Here is a 24,077-nt window from a genome sequence, read left to right as displayed (position 1 = left end):
TTTACTTCTTTATCCTGTTGATGTCACAAATTGATTTTCAAATGTTGAACCAGCCTGCATACCAGAAATAAATCCCACTTAGTTGTGGTATATAACTCTTTTCATAGATTGTTGAATCCCAGTTTTTTAACATTTTGTTGAGGATTTTTACATCAATATTCATGAGAGATATTGGTTTATAGTTTCCCTTTCTTGTAATATCTTTGGTGATTTGGGTATTAGAGTAATGTAGGTCTCAAAAAATGATTTAGGAAGTGTTCCCTCTGCTTCTATTTTCTGGAATTATATTGTAGACCAGTGTGCTGCAAATCATTTTAAAACATGTCATTCCTGACTTTAATTTCTTTAAAAGATACAGATCTATTCAGATGACCTATCCTGGTGTGAGCTTTGATAGACTGTGTCTTTCAAGGAATTGGTCCATTTCACCCAAGTTATCAACTCTGTGAGCACAGAGTTATTCAAAGTATTCCTCTGTTATGTCCATGAGTTGGTAGTGATTTCTTAACTTTTTACATAATTCACATAACATAAAATCCACCATTTTAGAGTACACACTTCAGTGGTTTTTAATAGATTCACTATGTTGTCCAAACATAACCATGATCTAAATCCAGAATGTTTCCATCAGCCCAAAAAGAAACCTCATCCCTATTAGCAGTCACTCCCTTCTTCTTCCCCCATCATCTGGCAACCACTGATCTACTTTCTGTCTCTATGAATTTCCTTTTTCTGTACATTTCATATAAATGAAATCATCTAACACGTGATATTTGGCATCTGGCCCTTTTTACCTAGCTTATTTTCTAAGTTCACCCATGGTATAGCGTGTAACAGTACTTTTAATGATTGAATAATATTCCACTGCATGGACATACAATGGCTATTTCTTAAATACTCCAATTTATGGACCAAGATTCATATTGGATACCTGGGAGCTCCCTGTTCCCAGCCTAAAGCCACAGAGAAAGATGGGAGGCATTATCCCATATGCAGTCTTTCCTTCTGCACGAGGGCTCCAGACTGGAGTTTCCTCTGTGATGAGCAAGAATCCCACTGGAACCTCATGGGCTTAAATAAACTGCTGCCGCTGCCACCAGCTGCTGTCCACGGTGAAGTTCCCGCTGTCTGCCGGGCTGCAGACTCCAAAGTAGATCTTTTACCCCCATTTACACGTAAAGAAACTCTGGCTCTGAGAGACAAGGCCACTACCTCAGGGTCTGCAGCAGCAATGCCAGCGCAGGCCTGCCTCCTGCCACAGCCCCCCTTCAGTGTCCCAGTAACAGGACTCCAGGTCTTTTCATGCTCTGGACCCACTTGGCCATCGGGAGAAGTTTACAGACCCCCTGCAGAAGGGTGTTTTAAACGCCCGGGATAAAATCCGTGGAACTGCAATGGAAGGGAGTTACACTGGAATACAGTTATCAATGTTTTAAATAATCAGATTTGTGAAATGGTAATACATGTTCTTCTCATTCATACACCAAATAACAAAAGCCAGCAGCGGGTCTAGACACTATGATCACTTTGAAGACGTCAAATGCAGAAGTGACATTTGAGGTACCTGCCCAACTGCAAAGTACTATGAAAACATCTGGATAAGAAAACATCTGGACCGAGGCACAGGTGCCAGTAACGTGACCACAGTGTGTTGCCCACATTCATAATGGAAGGAGACACTCCAGTTCAGCTAGAGGTGAGTGCAGACACAAATGTCACATGTTCCCCATCCGAGCCCAAGGACCCGTGGGTAAGAGTCTCTGCACCCAGAGGAAAGGGAATGTGGGCGGGGAGAGAAGGGAGATCCCGCCCCTCCCAGAGCCCGTGGTGCCTCAGAATGCCCATCACACTTAGCAGTCCTGGTCTGTGTGTGTGTGGGGGGGGGGGGGGGCGTTGTGGGGGGGTCGCCTTCCTGCCCACTATCTCGGCCCAGTCAAGAATCCCTCAAATCTGCTTCTCTGGGAAGCTCCCTGAATAGTGTTTCAGTTTCTCATGCTGGTCCCTTCTGTCTTCGTCTTATACATTCTCTCTCTCTGGACAGTGTGATGCCTTTAAAACAACCCCTTTGAGGTTTGGGGAGTTTCTCGCCTCTCATATCAGACTTCTTATATGACTTCAAAAGGGCAGCCCCTAAGGCAGGTCCCCTGGGAGAAGGGGAGGCCCCGCCTGAAGGCGTGGTACAGAGGCACGAAGGAAGGCCCAGGGCGCAGCCCCGCAGGGGACGCCCAAGAGCACAGCAGCTCCCTATGCAGAGCCACTGGCCTTCTTGCCTCCTGAGGACCCCTGTGGGCATGGAGAACAAAAGCCATGGGACCTCTCTGGACCTCAGTTTCTTCATCCATAAAATGGGCCTCTCCATAGCGGCACATTATGGGGTGGGGAATGGACAGCAAGAAAGCTTGACTACAGCCCCAGACCTGCTCAGAGGTCACCCCCTGCAAGAGGAGGCCAGGATGGGGGGATAAGGACACATATGTAATACCTTAATCAATAAAGAAAAAAATTTTAAAAAAAGAAAAGAAAATTAGCCACCCAATAAAATAAATAAATAAATAAATAAATAAATAAATAAATAAATAAATAGATGAGGCTGGGAAACACTCCCCAGGGACAGCAGCAGCGCTTCCTCACACTCGACTAAAGGCCCAATGCACACACGGCAGTCCCCGCCCCACCCCCTCCCCGCCTCCCGCGTGCCTGTGTCCCAGCCCGGGCAGGGGGATCTGGGGCAGAGCCAGAGGGAGCTTGGACCCAGACCCCCCCACCCGCTCCCCGTTCCCCGTTCCTCCTCTTTATCAGGCATCTCTCTCATCTGGGGCCCCTGGAAAGTCCCCAGCTCTCTCGGCCTCAGTGTCTCCATAGATAAAGTGACGTCCGAGGGCCCCTGCAGCTCCGGTCTGACCCAGGCGGGATGACGGATTTCCCTGCCCCTGTTTCCAGCTACAGGGCAGCGGCCCCAGCTGCTGCAGGTCCTGGTCCGCAGAACCCACTCTGCTTCCTGTCCAACCACCGCGATCAAGGTGGGGGGACCGCAGGGCGGAGGGGCCACGACAGGTGCAGGGAAACCCCACTCCACAGAAGCACATGCTCCAAGTCACATCCGTCACCGAGACAGGACACCTGTTTCCCTGGTCTAGACTGTCCCCCTCCCCACAGGAGCGACGGGGTGGGGGGAGAAGGTGGTCCAGGCAAGAGGGACCGGGCCTGGAGAAGGCCCAGGAGCCGCCAGGATGGTAAGGAGGCTTGAAAGGTAGGGCTGAGCAGAAACGCCCTTAAAACACCTGAGACTGAGACAGATGAAAGGGGTTCAAAAACAAAAACAAAAAAGGCAAAATGTACGCCAGCAGCCCCAATGTTTCCTGTTTTTCTAACAAATCACCAATGATTTCCAAGAAAAGCAAACTGTGCTACGCTCGGCCTGGGCACAGCCGCAGAATTTGCACATCTGGCCTGTGCTTCGAGAGCGGCAGGACCGGGCACAGGATGTGGCCCAGAGGTCTGCAGCCCGAGGGGGCGCAGGGCGCGGCTGGAGCTCTCCAGGGATCCCGTTCAGAGGACTCGGGGATGGGCTCCCCAGGCGTGTTTGAATTCTCTGAGGATTTCCAGTCACGGGGTGTGGGGGCTCAGGGAGGCCCGGTGGGTCTCGCAGGGTCCTGGGCTTTTTTCAAAAACCCCAGGAATGATGGGCTGACCCCAGAGCTGGGGCTAAAGATCAGTGTCCTCTGCCCAGGACCCCCACCCTTCTTACCATGGCCACCTGCTCCTCCCTCAGTCGCCCCAGGAGCCACATCCTGCCCCAGCCTGGGGACTGATCACTCTGACTGCTTACCCTCCAGGAATACACAGCTCCCGCTGAAGAGCCCTCCCCTCCCCCAGCCCTGTCCCAGGCCCTCTTCTCTCCATCGGTAACTAGAGCCTCCTCTGTAGTGCCTCCCCCTCTCCCGCCGGCTCACCATCACTTTCCCAGGCGGTTCCTTGAGACCAGTGTAGGAAATGTCTGGCCCGCAGGCCACATAGGGCCCACAGAACCATTTGGTCAGGCCCTAGGGGTGAGTTAATTAAATGCCTGACCAAATATAGCAGGCTCATTTTTAAGTTGATAATTTTGTATGGCCTGTGAATGATGTTATAAATATCCACATGGCCCTGGGCAGAAAAAAGGTTCCCCACCCCTGTAACAGAGGGCCAGGGGTTTGTTTGCACAGAAAACTGAGAGACTTTGCCTCAACCATTTGGGTTCAGGGCAATTCAGCCCAATATAGACCAGGCCTGCCCCAGCTGAGACCCTCCAGCACCACCCATCCCCAGGGCAGGGTGGGAGGCAGGCTGTGGATGGGGGGTGCGGATGGGAGGGAGGGAGACAGGGAGCCCAGGCCCATGTGCCTGCAGCCTTGTTCCTATTGGGCTGGGACCGGATCCTCGGGTCAACACCACACACACACACACACACACACACACGCACACACACACACACATTTATTTTGCTGAACCGTTTGAAAGTGAGTTGCAGGTTGCAGACATCATGACTCCTCAATTTTAGATTTAAGTATATTGCACGTGAGCAGATATCAGCAAATTCATAGGGTTTGATATAATACTTCAGCAGGCGTCCCTTGAGAACAAGGACGTTCTCTGCTCGGGTAGTACCATGAGCACGCGGAGTAAACGGATAACAATCAACACTGCTCTGCCCCAGGGGCATACGAGCTCCTGCAGAGCCCTTGCTCTGTGCCAGAACACCCACCTTCCCCAGGCCTTGGGACGTCATCCACACAGGGCACGCAGTCAGAGGGGGAGGCCACCGGTCCCGGCAGCCATCGCACACTGGGAATTTACTCTGAACAAGGTGCAAAAAGACATCTGAAAACCCACGACAGCCCAGGGGCAGCAGGAAAGGAGACCTTCTCCCCAGGGAAACAGGAGGTGCTAGATGAGATCGTCTTTTCCAACGTTGGTCACAACACCGGCCGTCCCACAGCCTCCTCCTCTATGTTCAGCCTCGCCACTTCCCATCAAGAGCTGGAATCTCATCCCCCTCCCCTAAATCTGGGTGGGCCTGAAACTGCTTCAACCACCAGGTCACAGTGGAGGTGACACTGTGCGGCTTTCCGAACTAGGTCGTTAAGACGATGCAGCTGCTGCCTCATTTGCTACAACACCAGCCCTTGGAGCTCTGGGCTGTCCGAGAACTAATCCGACTGTCCACTTAGCAGTGGTTCTCAACCTTCTGGCCCTTTAAATACAGTTCCTCATGTTGTGACCCAACCATAAAATTATTCTCGTTGCTACTTCATAACTGTAATGTTGCTACTGTTATGAATCGTCATGTAAATATCTGATATGCAGGATGGCCTTAAGCGACCCCCGTGAAAGGGTCGTTTGCCTGCCAAAGGGGTCGTGACCCACAGGTTGAGAACCACTGCCTTAGAGGTTGGAAGCCCCAGCTACAATGGGGAGGCCATTGCAGGCACACTGACCACAGTGCCAGTCCCCAGCCGTCCGGGTCTTCCCAGCAGAGGCCCCGACCTTGTTGAACACAGACAAGCCATCCCATTGTGTTCTGCTCAGATCCCTGGCTCCCACAATCCACAAGCATACTGAAATCATCAGTCTTCTACCATATGTTTTGGGTAGTTTATTGCACAGTCACTATATCTGGAACATACCAGTATATATCTAGTGGAGGCCCCATCCCTTGACGGAGACCAGGCCACATGGCCAGAAGCCATGTGTTCCGAAGAGCGCAGGTGGAGCAGCTGGAGACAAAGCCACTGGTAGCTAAGGTAACCGTGGCAGTTCAGAGGTGAAAGGGCTCTCAGAGGTTGTCCAACCTAAATTCATCGATTCCAATAAAAAGTTGTCTTAGTAAGTGAATCTGGCCACAGAGACCTTGCTGGGTGCAGTTGTAGACCCAGCGATGACTAATACACTGTCCTTCATGTCAGATATTAAGATTCGCTGATGCCAGCATGACTTGGCCAATTCTGAGGACTACAATGACCACGGCAACACACCAGGAACACTCCTGCCTCGGGACCTTCGCACTTGCTGTTCCCTCCCCCTGGAGTGCTCTTCTCCCAGATGTCCATTGGGCTCACTCCCTCACTTCTGCACAGTTTTCGTATTATATTCTCAACAAGGACTTACCACCCCTCTTGTCACCAACTGACACAAAAAAACATGTTACTTATTATTTATTGTGCTCACTATCAGTCTCTCTCCTCCAGCCCCATTAGATTATAAACTCCATGAGGACTTAGAAGAGTGCCTGGCACATATTTGTTGGATGAATAAATGAATTTTGAATGAATAAGTAAGTAAGCGATACTGAGGTTTGAAAGAAGATAAAAGAAGAAAGAAGCACATGGGATTACCCACACATAGTTTAACTGAGATATGGATGCTGCTTTTCTCATATGAATCATAAAACTGACCCACAGCAAAGTCTAGGGATGTAGCATTTCACCTTGACAATACATGGAAGACAGTACCTGGCTCCTCTGATCATCTCAGCTCTTGGAACGTTGAGGAAGCAGAGGAAAACTATCCCATCTTGTGTCATTGATTCTGACCAAGAATAATGAAAGGTTTGTAAAACAGGAGTGAGGGGAAGATGGGAAAAAAGGACCAGGTCATTTTTTTAATCCTCCAAGATTGGACTAATCATGGAAGGAAATATCAGACACACGTCTTAGACTTTAAGAAAGTGGAATCAGAGAGGATGGCTTAACAGTAAAAGAAAGCTCTGGAAATTAAATTCTGAAGGCACAGGCACAGAGCCTCATGAGAATGGTGTGGGGTTGGTGAGGTTTTCTGGGCCATATACAAAAGATGGAAGTGAGGTTCCCAAATAAGAATGGACACAAAAGAGCGGTAGTGAGCAGGCATGAAAAGAAATCTTGAGAAAGACACTGAGGACATTAATAAGGGCCCATAGAGTTATTTTCAGAGCCTAAACTTGGAGAGATTAGCCAACCACGCAGGATAGGTGGGCAGTAGTCACAGATGCCCAAGAGAGCGGAATTGCTCCACCGCTATTTCCTCCATCTTTTTCCTCCAGGGGGATGGTTATCTTTCTGGAAAGCATGGATCAAAGATGGTTTATTTAGTTAACAACAGATACTGGTATATATGAAGGGTCTATTATTAGAGGGATTTTACTACGGGGGGAGGGGTCCAGAAATCTCAAGGAGCTTGTGGCCAGAAGGGAAGGTGAGACTCTAAGAGGCCCATCATCTCCATACAAAGTGTGAGGAGCTGCAACAAATACAAAAAAAATCCAGACAACCCAAGAGAAAAATGGGCAAAAGATTTGAATAGACCCTTCACCAAAGAAGATATCCAAATGACCAATAAACATGAAAAGGTTCTCAATTCCATTAGTCATAAGAGACATGCAAATTCAAATCATGATGCAATACCACTAAACACCCACCAGAATGGCTCAAACAGAAAAGATGGAAAACACAATTTGTGAGGGTGTGAAGCACCTTGAACCTCGGGGCCTGCAGGGGAGAGTGTAAACTGGAACAGCCGCTTTCCAAATGGAAAACCGTGTAGCCATACCACGAAGGCACAGTCTGGGCCTGCCCTACGACCCTGCAATTCCGCTCCTAAGAATGTACTCAAAGGACATACGCCCGAAAGTTCACAGCAGCACCATTCAAAATGACCTTCAAACCAGACACTACCCAATGGATGAGGTGTCCCAGTGGAGGTGAGTATGGGACTGGTGCACTAGGGACTTGGAGGAGGGAGAAGGTCAATCAGCAAAGCTTCTCCAAGAGGGTAGCTCCTGAGATAACTCTACAGGCAGGAGCCGCTGCCCTGGGTTTGGGGCATGGTGTTGGGAAAGTGGACAGAGGCAAGAGGTGTGAATCAGAATGGTTCCTTCAGGGAACGGCCAGGCATTTAACCCCCCTGCAGGATAAAGTATGACACGGGGCATGCTGGGAGATGGAGCTGCATGAGCTGGGCTGGCAGATGGCACATGGCTTTATATGCCAGGCTAAGTGCTTAAGGATTTCCTCCAGGGCCATGTGGAGCCACTGCCAAATGATCAGCTGGTACATCTACTGTCCAAGTGGAAATGGCACATCAACCTTGTGTTTAGAAGCCCGCAGCAGCAGGGGAGGGGCTGGAGACTGTGGGACAAGGGTTCCACACGGGGGGCTCTGAAGTCAAATAGAGGGCTGGCTGAAAATGAGTTGAGGATTGCATGAGGATAAATACATCTCAGACTCATAAGGAAACTTGAGGTTGTGAAAAGGAACTGCTATTAGTAATCTTTGAAGGATCAGAGAAAATGAAAGATGTACAAGAGAGACAGAGAGTGAGACAGAAAAAGGCAGAGACAGACACTAGAAAAGGCTGTCCTAATTTTTGAGAACATGAACAAGGTAGGATCTTGGAAACTGCAGTCTCTGAGCCCACTAAGCCCCCGGCAACGTTCTCTACATGTAACTGAGAGGCACTTCATGAGCACTCAGCAAAGGATCTCGGGACCACCAGGCGCTGGAATGGACTCACTAACAAAACAGGCATGACAGCATAATGCCACCAAAACAGCATATCTGGATTTTGTGTAGAAAAACGTGAGCTGAATGGCAACACAGGTGGATGCACTCACCACTGACTTCATAACCTCACCCAAAGGGGGTTGAGAATCTTTACCCACGGGGACATCTCTCCTAAAATGCCAGAGAACTCCGCTTTTAGATCATTAGAACATGGCACTTAAAAAATTGTGGCAAAATATAAGTGACATAAAATTTATCATTTTAACCATTTTTCACGTACAGTTTTGTGGCCTTTAGTACATTCACATTGTTGTGCGACCGTCACCACCATCATCTCCAAAACCTTTTCATCTTCCCAAACTGAAACCGCATCCATTAAACACTGAGTCCCCATTCTGCCTCCTCCTACTAACTAATACTTCAGTCAACACTGAGTTAATCTAAGAAGTAAAATTATGTTTTACTTGGAACCATCATTCTACTTTCTGTCTCTCTGAGTTCGACTCATAGGTATCTAATATAAGTGGATTTGTACAGTGTTTGTTCTTTTGTGTCTGGCTTATTTCACTCAGTATAATGTCTTCACGTTTCTTCCATGTTGTAGCATGTGTCAGAATTTCCTTCCTTTTTAAGGCTAAATAATATTATTCCATTGTATGTATATACCACATTTTGTTTATCCATTCATCCATAGATGGGCATTTAGGTTGATTCCATCTTTTAGTATAGCATGCCATTTTTTTAAATGAACAGTTTTCAATAGGACCTAGAAGGCATGCTTACTATACGACAGAAGGGATGAAGAATATTTATATGACTGAAGATTCAGTAAGATCTCAAACTAATAGAGTTCAGATATGGATGAGAGTCATAATTGTCCTGTGTCCAATCTGCCTTTTTTGATAGTTATACAATTTTTGGAAATTTTAGATTACATTTCCCAGATTCTTTTGCAATTAAATGTGATCATATGATGACATTCTGGCCAATGGAATGTGAGTAAACATTGACAACTGCGATTTCCAAATGCTTTTAAATGCCTTCTTCTTCTTCTTTTCTCCTCCTCCTGCTAGCTGGAATGAAGATGTAATTGTCATTGTAATTGCTAGAATAGCCATTATGGGCTATGAGATGAAAGCTACATGTTGATGGAGGAGGAGCAATGAGATAGAAGGGGCATAGGCTCCCAACCTATGAAGATGGCATGTAAAGTCTGGATCACTTATTCTCAGACTATTACATGAGAAAGAAATCAACCTCTATCTTATCTAAGCCACTGCTGTTTTGGGTCTCTCCACTACAACATCAAACCAGTATACCAACTAATACTTCAGTCAACACTGAGTTAATCTAAGAAGTAAAATTATGTTTTTGTTTGTCTGTTACTGTGTCATTTAGATACAGCTGGTGGGATTTCCCCCAAGTTGTAGTAGAGTATGTTTTATGGTCTGACCTTAAATAGAGACCACATGATGTACCCAAAATTCCCTTGTAAGGAGACACCTCATAACAGCCAAAGTCATCCTTCAGAGAAGCAGTATACACCTGCTATATGGCATGACCACCTCTGTGTGTCCTACTCTGGGGCAGCAACCGCAGAGATGAAGTTATTTAAAGGTTAGATATTCTTTGGAACAAACTGGGTTGGCCAGCTAATGTTGAAGCAATTCAAGTTGAGAGGGTACCGTTTTGGTAAATGAATTAGAAATCATCTCTTACTGGTCAGTAAAAAGGTACTTGAAAATAAAGTATGGGCATTACAAAACTTTTCCTCTTTAAATGAGATAAAATAGTTTAGTAAAATATAATGTTCCCAAGGCAAAACTATGGAGACAATAAAACAGGGGTGGGGAACGTCCGGCCTGCAGGCCGTAAAAGGCCCTTGAAATCATTTGGTCTGGCCCTGCCGAGGCATTAGGGGTGAGTTAATTAAAGGTCTGACCGAATATAGCAGGCTAATTTTTAAGTTGATAATTTTATATGTCCCGTGAATGATGTCATACATATATATCCACATGGCCCTTGGCCGATCAAAGGTTCCCCACCCCTGCAATAAACAGATCAATGACTGTCAAGGGTAAGGGGAGAGGGAGAGGAATTTTAGGGCAGTAAGAATACTATATGCTATTATAATGACGGGTATATGTCATTACTCATTTAGTAAAAGCCATAGATTATACTATACAACACCAAGCATGAACGCTAAGGTAAATTATGCACGTTGGGTGGTTATGATGTAAAAATGTAGGTTCATCCTTGGTAAAAAAAAAAAAAATGTACCATTCTGGTGAGTAATATTATAAAGGGGAAAGCTATACATGAGTGGGGACAAGAGATCTATGGGAAATCTCTGTACTTTCCTCTCAATTTTGTTGTAAACCTAAATTTTCTCTAAGAAAAGAAAATCTCCTTTAAAAAATAATGATGATGTTCTCACCTCCATCTACTGAGCAGGTCTTAGAAATAATGTAGCCAATGAGAAGTAATCCCTCCTCTTGGAAGAGAGGATTCTCTGAGGGCACTGAGCTCTGGACCCAACGTGGAATTCAACTGCGGTCCCAACCCAATTAATCCCTTTGAAAGTCCCTTGATGGAAACCCAGTAGAGCTTAGCCAGGGCCCAAGAAGGGGCATGCTCAGTCTGCCACGTCCATCTCAGGAAAGAATGTTGGCCATAACAGTGCCTTGCCTTGGGCCAGGGGTGGGGGAATAAGAGGAATGGTGCCTCTTTCTTGTTACATTGCACCCAATATACAGAGGGGCCTTGACTTATGAGTTTAATTCGTTCTGAGACCGAGCTCGTTAACTCAAATTACTCTATCAACTCAATGCAAAAAATTGGCCAAGAGACAGCTGGTATCTCAAAAAACTCGTTAGTCGGGACAGGCGTAAGTCAAGGCCCCACTCTATGGCCTTGTACTGAGAGCTGCTTCTATCAACTCCCACAAGTCCCCATCCACTTGTCTTCCTAGCTGATCAGGTATCTTCTAGAATAACCTCCTGTCCAGACCCCTAAAAAGCTCACATGCCTTTCCCCATCCACTTGTCTTCCTAGCTGATCAGGTATCTTCTAGAATAACCTCCTGTCCAGACCCCTAAACAGCTCACATGCCTTGGGCCTGAGCTCCTTAGCCCCACTCGTTCAGAAATGCATTGTCTTGATGCTACACAAGGCTAGTCCTTGCTCAACCCCACCCTCTCATCACTCTTCTCAGCCCCACCCCTCAGGCCAACCTCTATCTCTTTCAAGTAGGTTTGTATTATCAGTTTCTTTAAAGGACCCTGCCCTTATTTTTTTTTTTTCTTGCTTTGCATTTTATAGCAAACCTCCCTACACAAACCAATACTGTCGCACCATGGCCCGCAGGCTCCTGTGGGGATGTCAGGGGAGTCCTCTGCACCTCTGCCCTGCAGCTGGGCAGCTCTTGTCCCACATCCTTTTTCTAATGGGTGTAGAAGAAGACTTCACCACAGAAAACAACTCAGGTCTTTGAAGTCAGGTGGTAAGGTTGAGCCCCAAATTTGAGTCACCCACTCACCAGAAAGGGAATATGGAATATTTCTGTCCCCAGGGCCAAGAGAGCCTGAGACACTTTACCAGACCTTTCCAAAGACCAGCGATACCAGCTTAAGTTCTTGTGGGTGCCATGGTGGTGGTTCCAGGCTGGTGGGTGGGTGCCCCAGGGCTGCCCTGGCCCTTTGAGGAAGCGGTGAGCATGGACAGGGCAGCGCTCTCCATCTTTGGGGGAACTCTACATCGGAACGGGAGGTTCTCTCTCGCAGGGAGTCCTTTCCGCTGCTGTCTGCCTCCCTCAGAAAGCCCTCTGTCCTCTCCAAGCATAATTCCCCTTCAGAAAAAGAACAGCATCCTTGCTGGCCTGACCCACGCACCCGCTTGGGAGCAACAGAAGAGAGTGTCCTTCTGCTCTAAACGGCTCTGCATCAGACTAGCGGGGCCACACTGCCGAGCACGTGTGCAAGCTGTGAAGGGCAATATGCAAATTAATGATAATGATGAGTAATACTTTCTTTTCTCCTAATTTAAAAACCTGAGTTCTACATCTCCCTTGACCTCCTCCAGGGTCTGCTTGGCCAGGTACCCGCTAGGGGATGATTGAAGAATCTCCCCAAATCCTCCAAGCATTTCCTGCCCCCACTCCCCTGAAAGCACAGCTCCCGATTGCCCCACAGCTGCCAGCAGGCGGGACAGGAAGCCCCTCTGCCCTGTAAACACTGTGTTGCAAACAGATACTTCCCCAGGCTCCTGTGAAACAGCGGTCACCAGGCTGGGAGTGGCTCGTCTGGGCCAGTTCCTCAGGTCTCCCCCTGTCAGACTCAGAGAGCTGCTCATCTTAAACCTGACCAATGCGGGAGGCGTAAGAGGACGCCAAGGAGTGGAGTCAGTCTGCAGTCTGCCAGGGCTCATGGGGCCTGAGCAGCGCAGAGGAGGACACCTGCTTGCCCATCCTGGAGGGCAAAGACACATGGTTTTGCCCCTTCAGATGCCCACAGAAGGCCAGTGAGGTGCCTGCAGGGTGCAGTCCGTGAGGAGGAGGATGACTAAACCCCCACAATGATCTCAGATGGGGGACAGCCCAGCCGCCAGGTCAGCAGCTACCCTAGGCTGAGGCGAAGGTCTCCCACGTGCTGCTGCTCAACCAGACAATCTTCCATTCAGCAACCATTAACTGAGCACCACCCAACGCCGGCCCTTCCAGGCACTGGGGAGTCAGTGCTGAACACAATGGTAGGGAGAGGGATGGGAGAGGCAGAAGCACACGTTAGGCCTTGGGGAAACTGAGTCAGGCAGTGGGCTGGAGGAGAGGGCGAGAATTCCCGGAGAAGACTCCAAGAGCGGGACTCACCTTGGAAACTTGAACAGAAGATGAAGGTCTGCACTTTCCCTATGAGGCGGGGTGGGATCGGAGATTTCCAAACACAACGAAGGAGCTTTCATACGAAAAATCTCCTGGTGAAGCAAGGAAGAGACTGCGGCCCAGAAGCACCATGAGCAGCACATGGTGATGAAAGCTGAAATCGATGGCAGAGAGAACGATGGGGAAGTGAGAGAAGCAAGAGCTCCAGGGAAAGGAAGCGCCATCAAAACTGACGGAAGGAGACGAGACTCGGGGTGGTGAGCACACGGTGCAATAGACAGCTCCTGTGTTCTGGGCTGTACACCTGAAACTCCATGTTACTAATCGATGTTACGCCAATAAATTTAATTTTTGGAAACCTGGCTGGATAATGAGAACAGGAAGACGGAGGGGAGCTCAGGGATGACTCGAAGCTCTCAAGAGCAGGAGTCTGATTTCACTAGACACAAAACAGGGAAGTCTGCAGAGGAAGCTGCTCTGTGGGCGAAGAGTTGGGCTCTGGACATGTGCTGAAGACGAAATAGTGAAAATAACCAGCATGGACATGGGGAAAGGTGTTAGGGGAGGGAGACAGGCACATTGGGGAGGCAAGGACAGGAGTCTGCAGAGGAAGGAGGAGGTGAGACTAAGAGAACGGGCTCCAGGTGCAAATGTTGGGCATCAGATGCTACAGAAACTTCAAAGAGAGATGTGGGTTGGGAGCAGGCCTTTGGAATGTGCCCTTACAAAGCCACCAATGATCATAGGGGAAGCCATCCAATAGGAGCATGGGCAGGGGAAGACGTGGCGCCATTGTGGTCTGAAGAAGGGTCTGAAGTCCTGGGAATCCTGCCAAGAGATGGGCACCTCGAGGGAAGGAGCAGGTCCCCTCTGCTCAGCCCATCAGAGCAGCTCCCACTATGGAAGGGCAGACTTTGAAAACTCACCGGATGTCAGAACAATAGAGTCCATTGGCTCAGGGGGGATGCAGAGGTAAGCAAGGGACAGCTCAGACTAGAGATCTCCTCTCCTATTCCCCTCCTGCAGCCTGAACATCACCCACAGCCCTGTTTGTCTCTTAAGCACAGTAGCAGGCCAAGGAAAGCTCTCTGAGCATTTAGTTCTCTCAAAACCAAACCCCCAAGATGTCAGTATAGACGTGAATGCAAAAGGCAAAGGCCTGGGAAACGGTGGCTCAGAAACCCCAAGAACAAGAGGCCATTCATTTCCAGCTCAACCTGTAGGTTGGGAAGTTGACCTTGAGAACTTATCTCGGTCAGCCACAGAGGAAGGCGATTCTGAAGTGGAGCTCAATTCGTTTATTTCACCCAGAGTCAGGATGAGAGATCCAAGAGCAGCTGGGGCTCCAGCACAGGATGTGGGCAAGGTCCCAGTTGAGGGATGGCCCCTGGGCCCTTCCCCATGGGTAACCACCAAAGGGCTCCTGCTCTGGGGAATGGACTGTGAAGCTGTGGGATTTGGGAGGCAGCTTCCCAGCCTTGTGATTTGTTTATTCAAGGCCAGGGAACTTCTTACATTCAAATTATGTTTTCAGAACCACCAGTTTTTATATGAGCAGTCAGACACAGCCAGACACTCTCAGAAACGGAGCCATCTCGGTCTTCATCCTCACAGCTATCATTTCCACATCTGACCTGTATTTTCTCTGAATACTTCCCCTGCCAGGGAACGCACTACCACTAGGCCGCTGATTCCACTGTCGCTCTGCTCTGGATTTCTCCAAGACCTGCTCGCAGCACGCCGAAGTCTATTTCCTTACAATGTCCCTTCACTGGACCCTTTTCCTTCTGGAGAGGGACTGCCACAGAGCAGATGTGTGGCTTTTCCGAAGGACGCTGCCCTTCAAACATGTGAAGAGAGATATTACCTCGTTGGTGCCCTCCGTAGAAAGAAACATCTCGCTTCTTTAGTCATTTCGTATTATGGCACCAGCGTCTCGGGTACCTGTCCCTGGGTATAAAGTGGTTTATCGGCATCCCCACAAAATGCAGCACCTGGAGTTGAACTGCCCTCCAGCAGGCTCTAAGCCAGCGGTTCTCAACCTGTGGGTCGCGACCCCTTTGGCGGTCAAACAACCCTTTCACAGGGGTCACCTAAGACCATCCTGCATATCAGATATTTACATTATGATTCATAACAGTAGCAACATTACAGTTATGAAGTAGCAATGAAAATAATTTTATGGTTGGGTCACAACATGAGGAACTGTATTTAAAGGGCCAGAAGGTTGAGAACCACTGCTCTAAGCAATGGTATGACCAAGAGTCAAAGACGGCTCTCTGGGGCCGGCGTGGGAATAGTGGGGTGACAGGTGTGCACCTGGAGAACCAAGGAAGAGAGAAGAGGAGAGAAAGACCCAGCAAGTGGGTAACCAAGGGTCTGGCCGTAAAGGACTTGAAGACCTGAGCCATTCTCCCAACTTTCAGGGGACGGATCATTGCCCTGCAGGATAAGCTGGCCCAGGGCGCAGGAGCAAATGAAATGCCTCCCAAACACTTGGCAAAGCAGCACATCAAACCCGGACAACGCGGGACAGGACAGGAGAATAGGCCGAGCTTACTGGTGAGTATAAATGTGCAAACCCTACAGAGAACCACCTCACCGTATTGAAAGGATAAAACACCTTGGCCAAATGGAGTGCAAAGAGGGTTCCATAGAAGGATATTGCTATAGTGTGCCACATAAGTCTACTTCAAGGTGGAAGAATACAAGAATTGCCTAGTACAGTGGTGGGCAAACTCATTAGTCAGCAGAGCCAAATATTAACAGTACAATGATTGAAATTTCTTTTGAGAGCCAAATTTTTTAAACTTAAACTATATAGGTAGGTACATTGTTATTAACTTAATTAGGGTACTCCCAAGGCTTAGGAAGAGCCACACTCAAGGGGTCAAAGAGCCGCATGTGGCTCTCGAGCCGTAGTTTGCCGACCACAGATAGATGCTTAAAGAAGAATCCGACAAACTTAACTTCCATTCCTGCTTTTTAAAATCCTTAGAAATGAGGAGTTGAAGCAAACATGTTTCACACATGGTGCCTGACTTCAAGGCACCTAAAGAGCTGTGACCACATCAGAGAAACAAAGCCCCAAGCCTGTGCCAGACCCTGGAGCCCGGCGGGGAGGGGCGAGAACCTGCGGCAGGGGCTGCCTCTCTGCTTCCTAGACCGGCTCCAGGCGAATAGCCACAAACACACATTTTCTCTCTGACTCTCATTCCTGGCCTTAAACCTACTTCTCTGGTTGCGGGGAGGTGGGCAGTAGGGAAGCAGAGGGCTTCTTGTAAGGACACCACCAGCGAAGTGATGCTCTTTAATCAACTTGGAAATGGGCTGAATCAAGACTTGATGAGAAATGCAAAAAGAAGATGCGAGGCAGTGGCCCCGTGAGTGGTCAGGAAGCTCAGCCTGCTGCTCGCTGCCTGGAGGTCTGCCAGGGAGTCCAGCGTCTCCTCTGCAGTCTGCAGCCTTCTGCCGCCAGCATCACCCCCACTGGCCTGTGACAACAGCTGGGGCTATTCAAAGCGATCGCAGTAGAGAAAGTCGGTTACTCGGTGGACTGCAATGGTAAGAAGACCTTGAAGTTCCATTCAAAACCTTGAGAGAGGGAGAAGATGGTCTATCACCTTGATCAGTTTTTCAAAGAGCCCCATTACCTAATAGAGTTTGAAACTCTCCTTTAAGAGCTGTAGGTGTAGCCCAGTCGGCATGGCTCAGTGGATGGAGCGTCAGCCTGCGGACTGAAGGGTCCCAGGTTTGATTCCGGTCAAGGGCATATGCCTGGGTTGTAGGCTCGATCCTCAGTGTGGGGTGTGCAGGAGGCAGCCAATCAATGATTCTCTCATCATTGATGTTTCTCTCCCTCTCTCTCCCTTCCCCTTCCTCTCTGCAATAACTCTCTGAAATCAATAAAAAAATATTTTTTTTAAAAAAGGAGCTGTAGGTGTAGATGTGATTGAACAAACCCAAAACATGCAAAGAGGAGGCAGGCTGCCTCAGCCTCAGCCGGGCTGTGTGGAAGTGACTGTGTGAAGAATTGCCTGACAAGAGTCCAAGCCACCTCTCCATTCAGGAACAGATGCTCAGACCCCAAACCCAGAGATACGTCCGCAGAGACTTCGTGGTTCCGGGGCAACAAGTTTGGATTAAGAAGGCTGTGAGGGCTGAACAGGTGTCTTCATAGATGATAGAGAAAATCAGAGCTTCTGAACCCTGAGAGAAGAGCGACTCTGGGAGGGACGTAAGGCAGGCCCAGCAAGCGCCGCGATGGTTGTCTGTGGAGGGGGCGCCCTATACCGTGATAGCCAGCGTGAAAGCCACCTGCAGAGGACGCCTGCGTGGAGCCGCGGCAGCAGCACGGACACCGCGGACACCACGGACACGCACTCTCCGGTGATGAGCAGCGAAAGGAAAAGGGAGACACCCTGTCATTGCATATGTGGCCTTCGGTGGTTAGGCTGGCCTTTGGAGTATGGGGAGGCAGCAAAGGAGGAGATGCAGGGGACGAGCCCTGGTCTGTGCCAGGCGCCTGGCGAGGTACTTGCCAGCAGTTAACTCATGTAATTGTCACAGGACAGGAAGTCTACCCAGCCCACCAGAGTTGTTGAAGGACTGCCTCCGAGGGTGCACCTGAAGAACGCTTAGCACGTGTCTGCTAAATGCTAGGCTTGACTAACACTAGTTACTACTTCACTTAGCACGCGTCTGCTAAATGCTAGGCGTGACTATTACTAGTTACTACTTCACTTAGCACGTGTCTGCTGAATGCTAGGCGTGACTATTACTAGTTACTACTTCACTTAGCATGTGTCTGCTAAATGCTAGGCGTGACTATTACTAGCGTTACTGCTTTTTAAATTTCATATCTTAAGTCTCAAACATGATTTTTTTCTTTTTTTGTTTAGTTTTGTTTTGTTAATCCTCACCCAAGGATATTTTTCCATTGATTTTTAGAAAGTGGAAGGGAATGGGAGAGACAAAGAGAAACATTGATAGGAGAGAGACCAGGGTCGGGGAACCTGCAACCAAGGTACCTGCCTTTGATCGGAATCGAACCCGGGACCCGTCAGTCTGTGAGCCAACTCTATCCACTGAGCTAAACCGGCTGGGGCCCAAATACGATTTCTTTAGGGAAGCCTTTCCGTAATTCCCCAACTATATTGGGATCCTTTAACGTAATCTCGCAGATTGTAATGAAATGATATATGTGCCTAGTGTCTTGTCCACTGGACTGTGATTCCCATGAGCAGGAGCACTGTTTGTCTCGCTCAGGAGTCCAGCCCATGCCTGGCACATAACAAGTGCTCCGTGTTGAAATGCTGAACCAATGTGTGAAATGTTGAGGTTAAGATGGGTCACAGAAAGCAACCGGTGCCATCTGCCATGCAGATGGGGAAACTGACACCCAGAGAGACACATGGATTCACCCAAGGCCACATGCTAGGAGTGCAGGGCTCAGGCAGGAATGAGAGACCCTGACTCCATGGGAGGCAGGAGCCTGGAAGCCACCTTCAGCCCTCAGACCCAAGCCCTGCCCCCCACAAAGAAACCACACAAGCTTATTTGCCTAGATCAACAACAACAGCAAGAAGGCTCCGGAGGACATGAAAATGAAAAGCACACCACTCCCTCCTGACCCCACCCTTCTGCCCCCAACACCATCCTGTCCAGGCAGCTTCCGCTGTTAATGTGTGTGGATTTCTTGCCCATGAGACCCCAGAGAGTTTCCTGGTGACAGCGTCACAGCCACACTGAGCATCAGTGAGCAAGCCACCAAGCCACTGATCAGATCCTGTAGGCCAGGGTGGTCAGTGTTCTGGTAGGAGGACATCATAGGCATGGCAAGGACAGAAGGAGTGGGTGCTCAGTGCTGTGGGGTGGGGACAAGGTTGGGGAATACGTCAAAGATGATGTTTGGGCTGGGTATCCAAGGATGAATTCATGGTCCCCCAGGCAGGCGGAGGGCAACGGGGGAGAAGGAATAGCACGTGCAAAGGCGCTGAGGTTGCCTGAGCTTCAGAGGGTGAAACAGGCTGGGTTGTGGAGGCCTTCCTAGTCATGCTAGGGGGTATCAGCCTTCTCCAGAGGGCAGTGGCAGCTCTGCAGCGGTTGCAGCTAAAAAGCAACTTGCTCTGATTTGTTGTCTTACATCACCATGAGAACAGGAGAGGGGCTGGACTGGGAGTGGGGGGAGGCCAGAGGCTGGAGGCAGGAGTCTCCCACTGAGGCCAAACTCTAAAGCCCAAAGCCTAGTACCCAAATGGGTAATTCACTAGGCTCAAGAAGGACCCAATATCTGCTTTGTGCCACCAAAGTCACCCCCTTCTTCCTAACCATTGTCCTCACCCTCCTATTGGGTGCGCCTTGCTATAGCTATATCTCACTTATCCAGAAGTCACTTAACCGCTAACCCCAATTATCCAGAACCTAGCTGCTAGCCTGGAAGCAGACAGGAAAGGCATGTGGACAGCCACAGGTATGTCCCAAAGCAATGCCCTACGGAGCAGGCACTTCACACCCAAGAGTACGTGCAGGCTGCCACTCAAGCTTAATCATCTCTGGTCAAGAGTAGACGCCACTGTCTGGCTGGTTGTGGGTAAGTGGTGGAGCGTCAACTCAGGAACCAAGAGGTCACGGTTCGGTTCCCAGTTAGGGCACATGCTTGGGTTGCAGCCAATTGATGTTTCTATGTCTCTCTCCCTTCCATTCTCTCTCTAAAAAATCAATAAAAACATATTTTTAAAAAGAGTGGACGCCAGCCAGGGTCAACCCAGCTCTGCCACTTTCTAGTCACGTGGCCAGGTTCCTCAAGCATAAAATGGGGGCAGCAGTTGTGGCCTCCCCCGAGTGTGGCTGTGAGGAGTAAAGAACATGAAATACTGGGGAGGAAGGGCAGAAAGAAAAAGGCAGAAAATGTGTCCTGAGCAGCCCCCAGGTACAAAAGAGAACGGTAGGTAGAACCGTGTGATATTTTCAAGATATTAAATCCCACACAATGTGCTACATTTATAAATGCAAGCAACACATTTTACAAAGATGTCCTTTAAAACTAGACATACTGAAAAGTTTTTGGGTGTTTAGAAGGCAGAGTTGCTGGAAAATGAATGTATACAAATTTACTTATGGGAATGTCAATTCTGTGTGTCCTGGGTACATCTACAGCAGTGGTTCTCAACCTTCTGGCCCTTTAAATACAGTTCCTCATGTTGTGACCCAACCATAAAATTATTTTCGTTGCTACTTCATAACTGTAATGTTGCTACTGTTATGAATCGTAATGTAAATATCTGATATGCAGGATGGTCTTAGGCGACCCCTGTGAAAGGGTCGTTCGACCGCCAAAGGGGTCGCGACCCACAGGTTGAGAACCGCTGATCTAAAGTGTCCCTCAAATTTTGGAAAACATACATCGTGTTTAACAGAATCTAAGACTTCATTGACTGTATGTATGTAAGGTGCACCATTATTTTGTGTGCCACTAAGAAAAGAACACGGCTATCTATTCTGATGGTGAGATGCTATAGATGGTAAGATGCGTCTTGATGTCAGAGTTGTTAAAATGTGAAAGCATGCACATCTTCAAGTCAATGGGAATCCGAATATGCAATACATTTGCTGTGAAAGTCTCTCTTGGGCAGAGAAGTCAGATATATTCTTCCCTTCACCCACCCATGTATGCCAGAGGCTCCAAGCCAAACGTAACACCTCTCCTTTGACCTTCTGGTGACCTCTCTACCTTGTCCCTCCAGAAGCTTCCTCTTTCAAGAAGCTGGTCCAGGCTTCCAGCCCACCCATGGCTCAGACAAACAAGTCTTCAGGTTCCTGGGGTTCCCACAGAGCCCTCAGCTCAGGGTGAGCCTCTTTGAGCCAAGGCCTTGTGCACAGCTCACTGAACCCAAGCTGGGGCCTCCAGCACCAGGCTGCCCAGGCTAAAAAGCTACTGGCTCTCCGTCTCCCACTTCTCAGCCAGCAGGCCCAGGGCCAGTGACTCACCTGGGGCCGGAGCAGCCTCCAGAGCCAGCCTCCTCCGCCTTCACCGTGAAGCCCCCCTCTTCCCCCATCATTACCACTGCAGTAATCCCCAACACACTGTAGCCCAGGGCCACTGCTATTCTTGAAAGAAACAAGAGGGTTGCATGGGCGGGAGGACGAGGTGACGGCTTACACTACAGCTTGCTGAGAGAGGACATTACTCACCCCTCACCCAGCTAGAGATAAGGGGGAAGGCTTTCTTAAAACCCCAATGAGGCCAGCACACAGCCCGGGCGCCCTCCTGTCCCACAGTCTTGGCCGGTTTTGCTTAAAAAAATCAAATGAGGTTTTCCTGAAGCAGGAAGAGAGCTGGATCATCCCACCCAGTGACCACGCTGAGGGAGAGGTGAGCCTTGCCGCCCACTCTTGTTCTGCAAACGCCCAGGGAGAAGCTCCCCAGTGCAGCCGCTCTTATCACACCTTTCCCACTGAATGTTCCCACAGCCCCAGAAGTCGCTAGTGGAGCCCATTTTACGGACAGGGAAACAGGCTGGGAGAGGGACGGCAAGATGCTCAAGATCACACCGCGGGGCTTGGCTGGAACCCGGGTGTCCTTTCCACACAACAGGGAGTCCCCAGGCAGTGGCTCCAGCGTCATCACTTAAGGAGCTTGTTCAGATTGTAGAATAATAGGGATTCCAGACCCCACCCCCGGGGAGCTGTGCTGTAGGGCTAGGCCTGCACCAGGTGGTCCAGGTGGTCCGAGGCCAGGAGGAAGGAGAGCTGGATGGGCAGATACTGGGCCCAGGGGGAGAGGCGGGGGAGAAGGGCAATCCAGAAGGGGCCTTGGAGGCACCCTGGCCTACTTTGAGTCCTCATTGTGCCTAAACCCACCCCTCCTCTCTGCACGGAGGCTTGTTAACTCACGAGATACCACATCCTGCTACTTTCATCTCATCTTCCTTTTCCCTCCCAACAATCTCCTTCCTCCTACTGACCTGAACTTCTTGCTTATTTACCCCAGGACTGGGACGGGCCAGCCCGATGCGCACGCGCAAACACACACACACACACACACACACACACACACCACACGCGTCACACATGTCAAGGGACAGGCAGGCGGGGTGTAAACACAAATCCTCTGACAGTGCCAGGCGTGCAATCCTCTAGAAGAGCCACCCCTGCCTGGGCCCACGCTCGCTAGGGGCGGGCTGAGGCAAGCACTTGCACGACCCCCAGGCCCTGATGGCAAAGGACCCCGGAGGCCAATGCTCCCCAGGAGGGCGCCCAGGCGGGGAGGTGCAGACCCGTGACCCCGTGACACAGGACGCACGCGGCCCGGGGAGGTGGCAGGAAGCTATGGCCACACTCGGACCGCAGGGAGGCAGCGGCCACCTAGGCAATGACAGAGGATCCCCGGAATGCCCCTCTGTCTCCGGGACTGTGGGGACCGAGGGTGTGCGGACCCCCGACTCCGAAAGTGGCTCCTGTCCCCAGAGCCCTGAGAGAGCAGGATCTGTCCAGCCGCCGCCGCCGCCGCCACCGCGGAGCCCACCGCTCCCCCACTGTGCCCGCCCGCTCGGCGCCGCCTCGAGTCCCGAGCTCGCCCCCGACGGCCCCCGCCCCGGCCGCCCGGACACACACCTGCAGTCCCCGCCGGGCGCCACGCCCCTCTCCAGTGACGACTCCCTGCGACCCGGGGTTCGGTCGGGACCCCCCGCACCTGGGCTGCAGTCGCGCGCGGAAGGTCCCAGCATCGGCCGATGCTCTGCTTCTCTGGCAGCTGTGGGCGGGGCCGCGCCGTGGGCGGAGCTTGCTCGGGGCGGGGGCGGGGCCCGGGCCAGGCCTCCCAGCGGGTCTGTCGCGCCACCTAGTGGCGGGGCAGGGATTGCAAGGCGCTGGGCCAGGTCACGTGTCCTCGCAGTCCCGCTGCAGCCCGCAGCTCTGAGCAGCTCTGCCGTCGGAGGGAACGGGCCCTGACGGTGGGCGGCCGCGGTGGGAGGCATGCCAGCACCCCCCATACTCCCCCCTCCCAGGAGCAAGGTGCGGTTCCGCCCGGGGAGCGGAAGCGGTTTGGGACCCCGCAGGGGAGGTGGGCGGGGCAGGGGCCAGGCTGGGGTGGGGGCGTCGGGGAAGGAGGAGAAAGGGGAAGTTCCGAGGAGCTGCTTCCTTCTCGCGCGGAGACCCAGCGCCCCACTTCCTTTTACCACTTCTATTTTCTGTCGTTGCTCTGAACATGTAAAACGTCTGCGCCCCCTCCGAGCAGAAAGACGCCCTGACCCTCACCTTCCGCGGGGACCGAGAAGCACCGGCCAGTCCAGACTCCCCGCCGCGGGTCTGGCTTTCCCGCCTCCTTCAAGCGGCTGTCACTGCCTCCGTTTCTCGCCCCTGAAGGGAGAGGGGGCATCGCCGGAGTCCAGGCCTCTTCGAACCTCCCCTTCTCTCCCCGCAGACCACGCAGCAGAGGTGGTCATGCCAGGAGGTGGGTCGCAGAGCCCTGGAAGTCAGAGCACACCCCCGTGCCTCAGTGTCCTCGTTTGCAAAACGGGGCTGAGCAGGTTTGCTGCTGTGCGGGCAGCCCCAGCGGTGCCAGGCGGCCCTTGACCCAGAGGTGACAGCCGGCCAGGCTGAAACTCTCACGGCCACTCCTGGCCGAGGCCGCCGCAGGAGCTGCCAGAAGCTGGTTCGTTATTGTTGGTCAGAAGCCACAG

General features: G+C 50.6%; 1 protein-coding gene across 2 annotated transcripts in view; it reads right to left on the bottom strand.

Moving 5' to 3' along the window:
* PIK3R5 (phosphoinositide-3-kinase regulatory subunit 5) overlaps positions 1 to 23,098 on the bottom strand; it is a 71,272-nt gene extending 48,174 nt beyond the window's left edge. For both annotated transcript variants that reach the window (XM_070394190.1, XM_070394192.1), the window contains exon 1: positions 23,011 to 23,098. The gene's annotated coding sequence lies outside the window, so the exon portion shown is untranslated. The remainder of the gene's footprint in view (positions 1 to 23,010) is intronic.
* Between the last annotated feature and the right edge of the window lie 979 nt (positions 23,099 to 24,077).

Source organism: Myotis yumanensis, unplaced genomic scaffold (genome assembly GCF_028538775.1).
Source record: "Myotis yumanensis isolate MYYU_CA2020_CCGP unplaced genomic scaffold, mMyoYum1.0.hap1 SCAF_16, whole genome shotgun sequence".
Classification (NCBI taxonomy): domain Eukaryota; kingdom Metazoa; phylum Chordata; class Mammalia; order Chiroptera; family Vespertilionidae; genus Myotis; species Myotis yumanensis.
The sequence above is the reverse complement of the archived record's forward strand: the minus strand, read 5'-3'. Positions and strand labels throughout refer to the sequence as shown.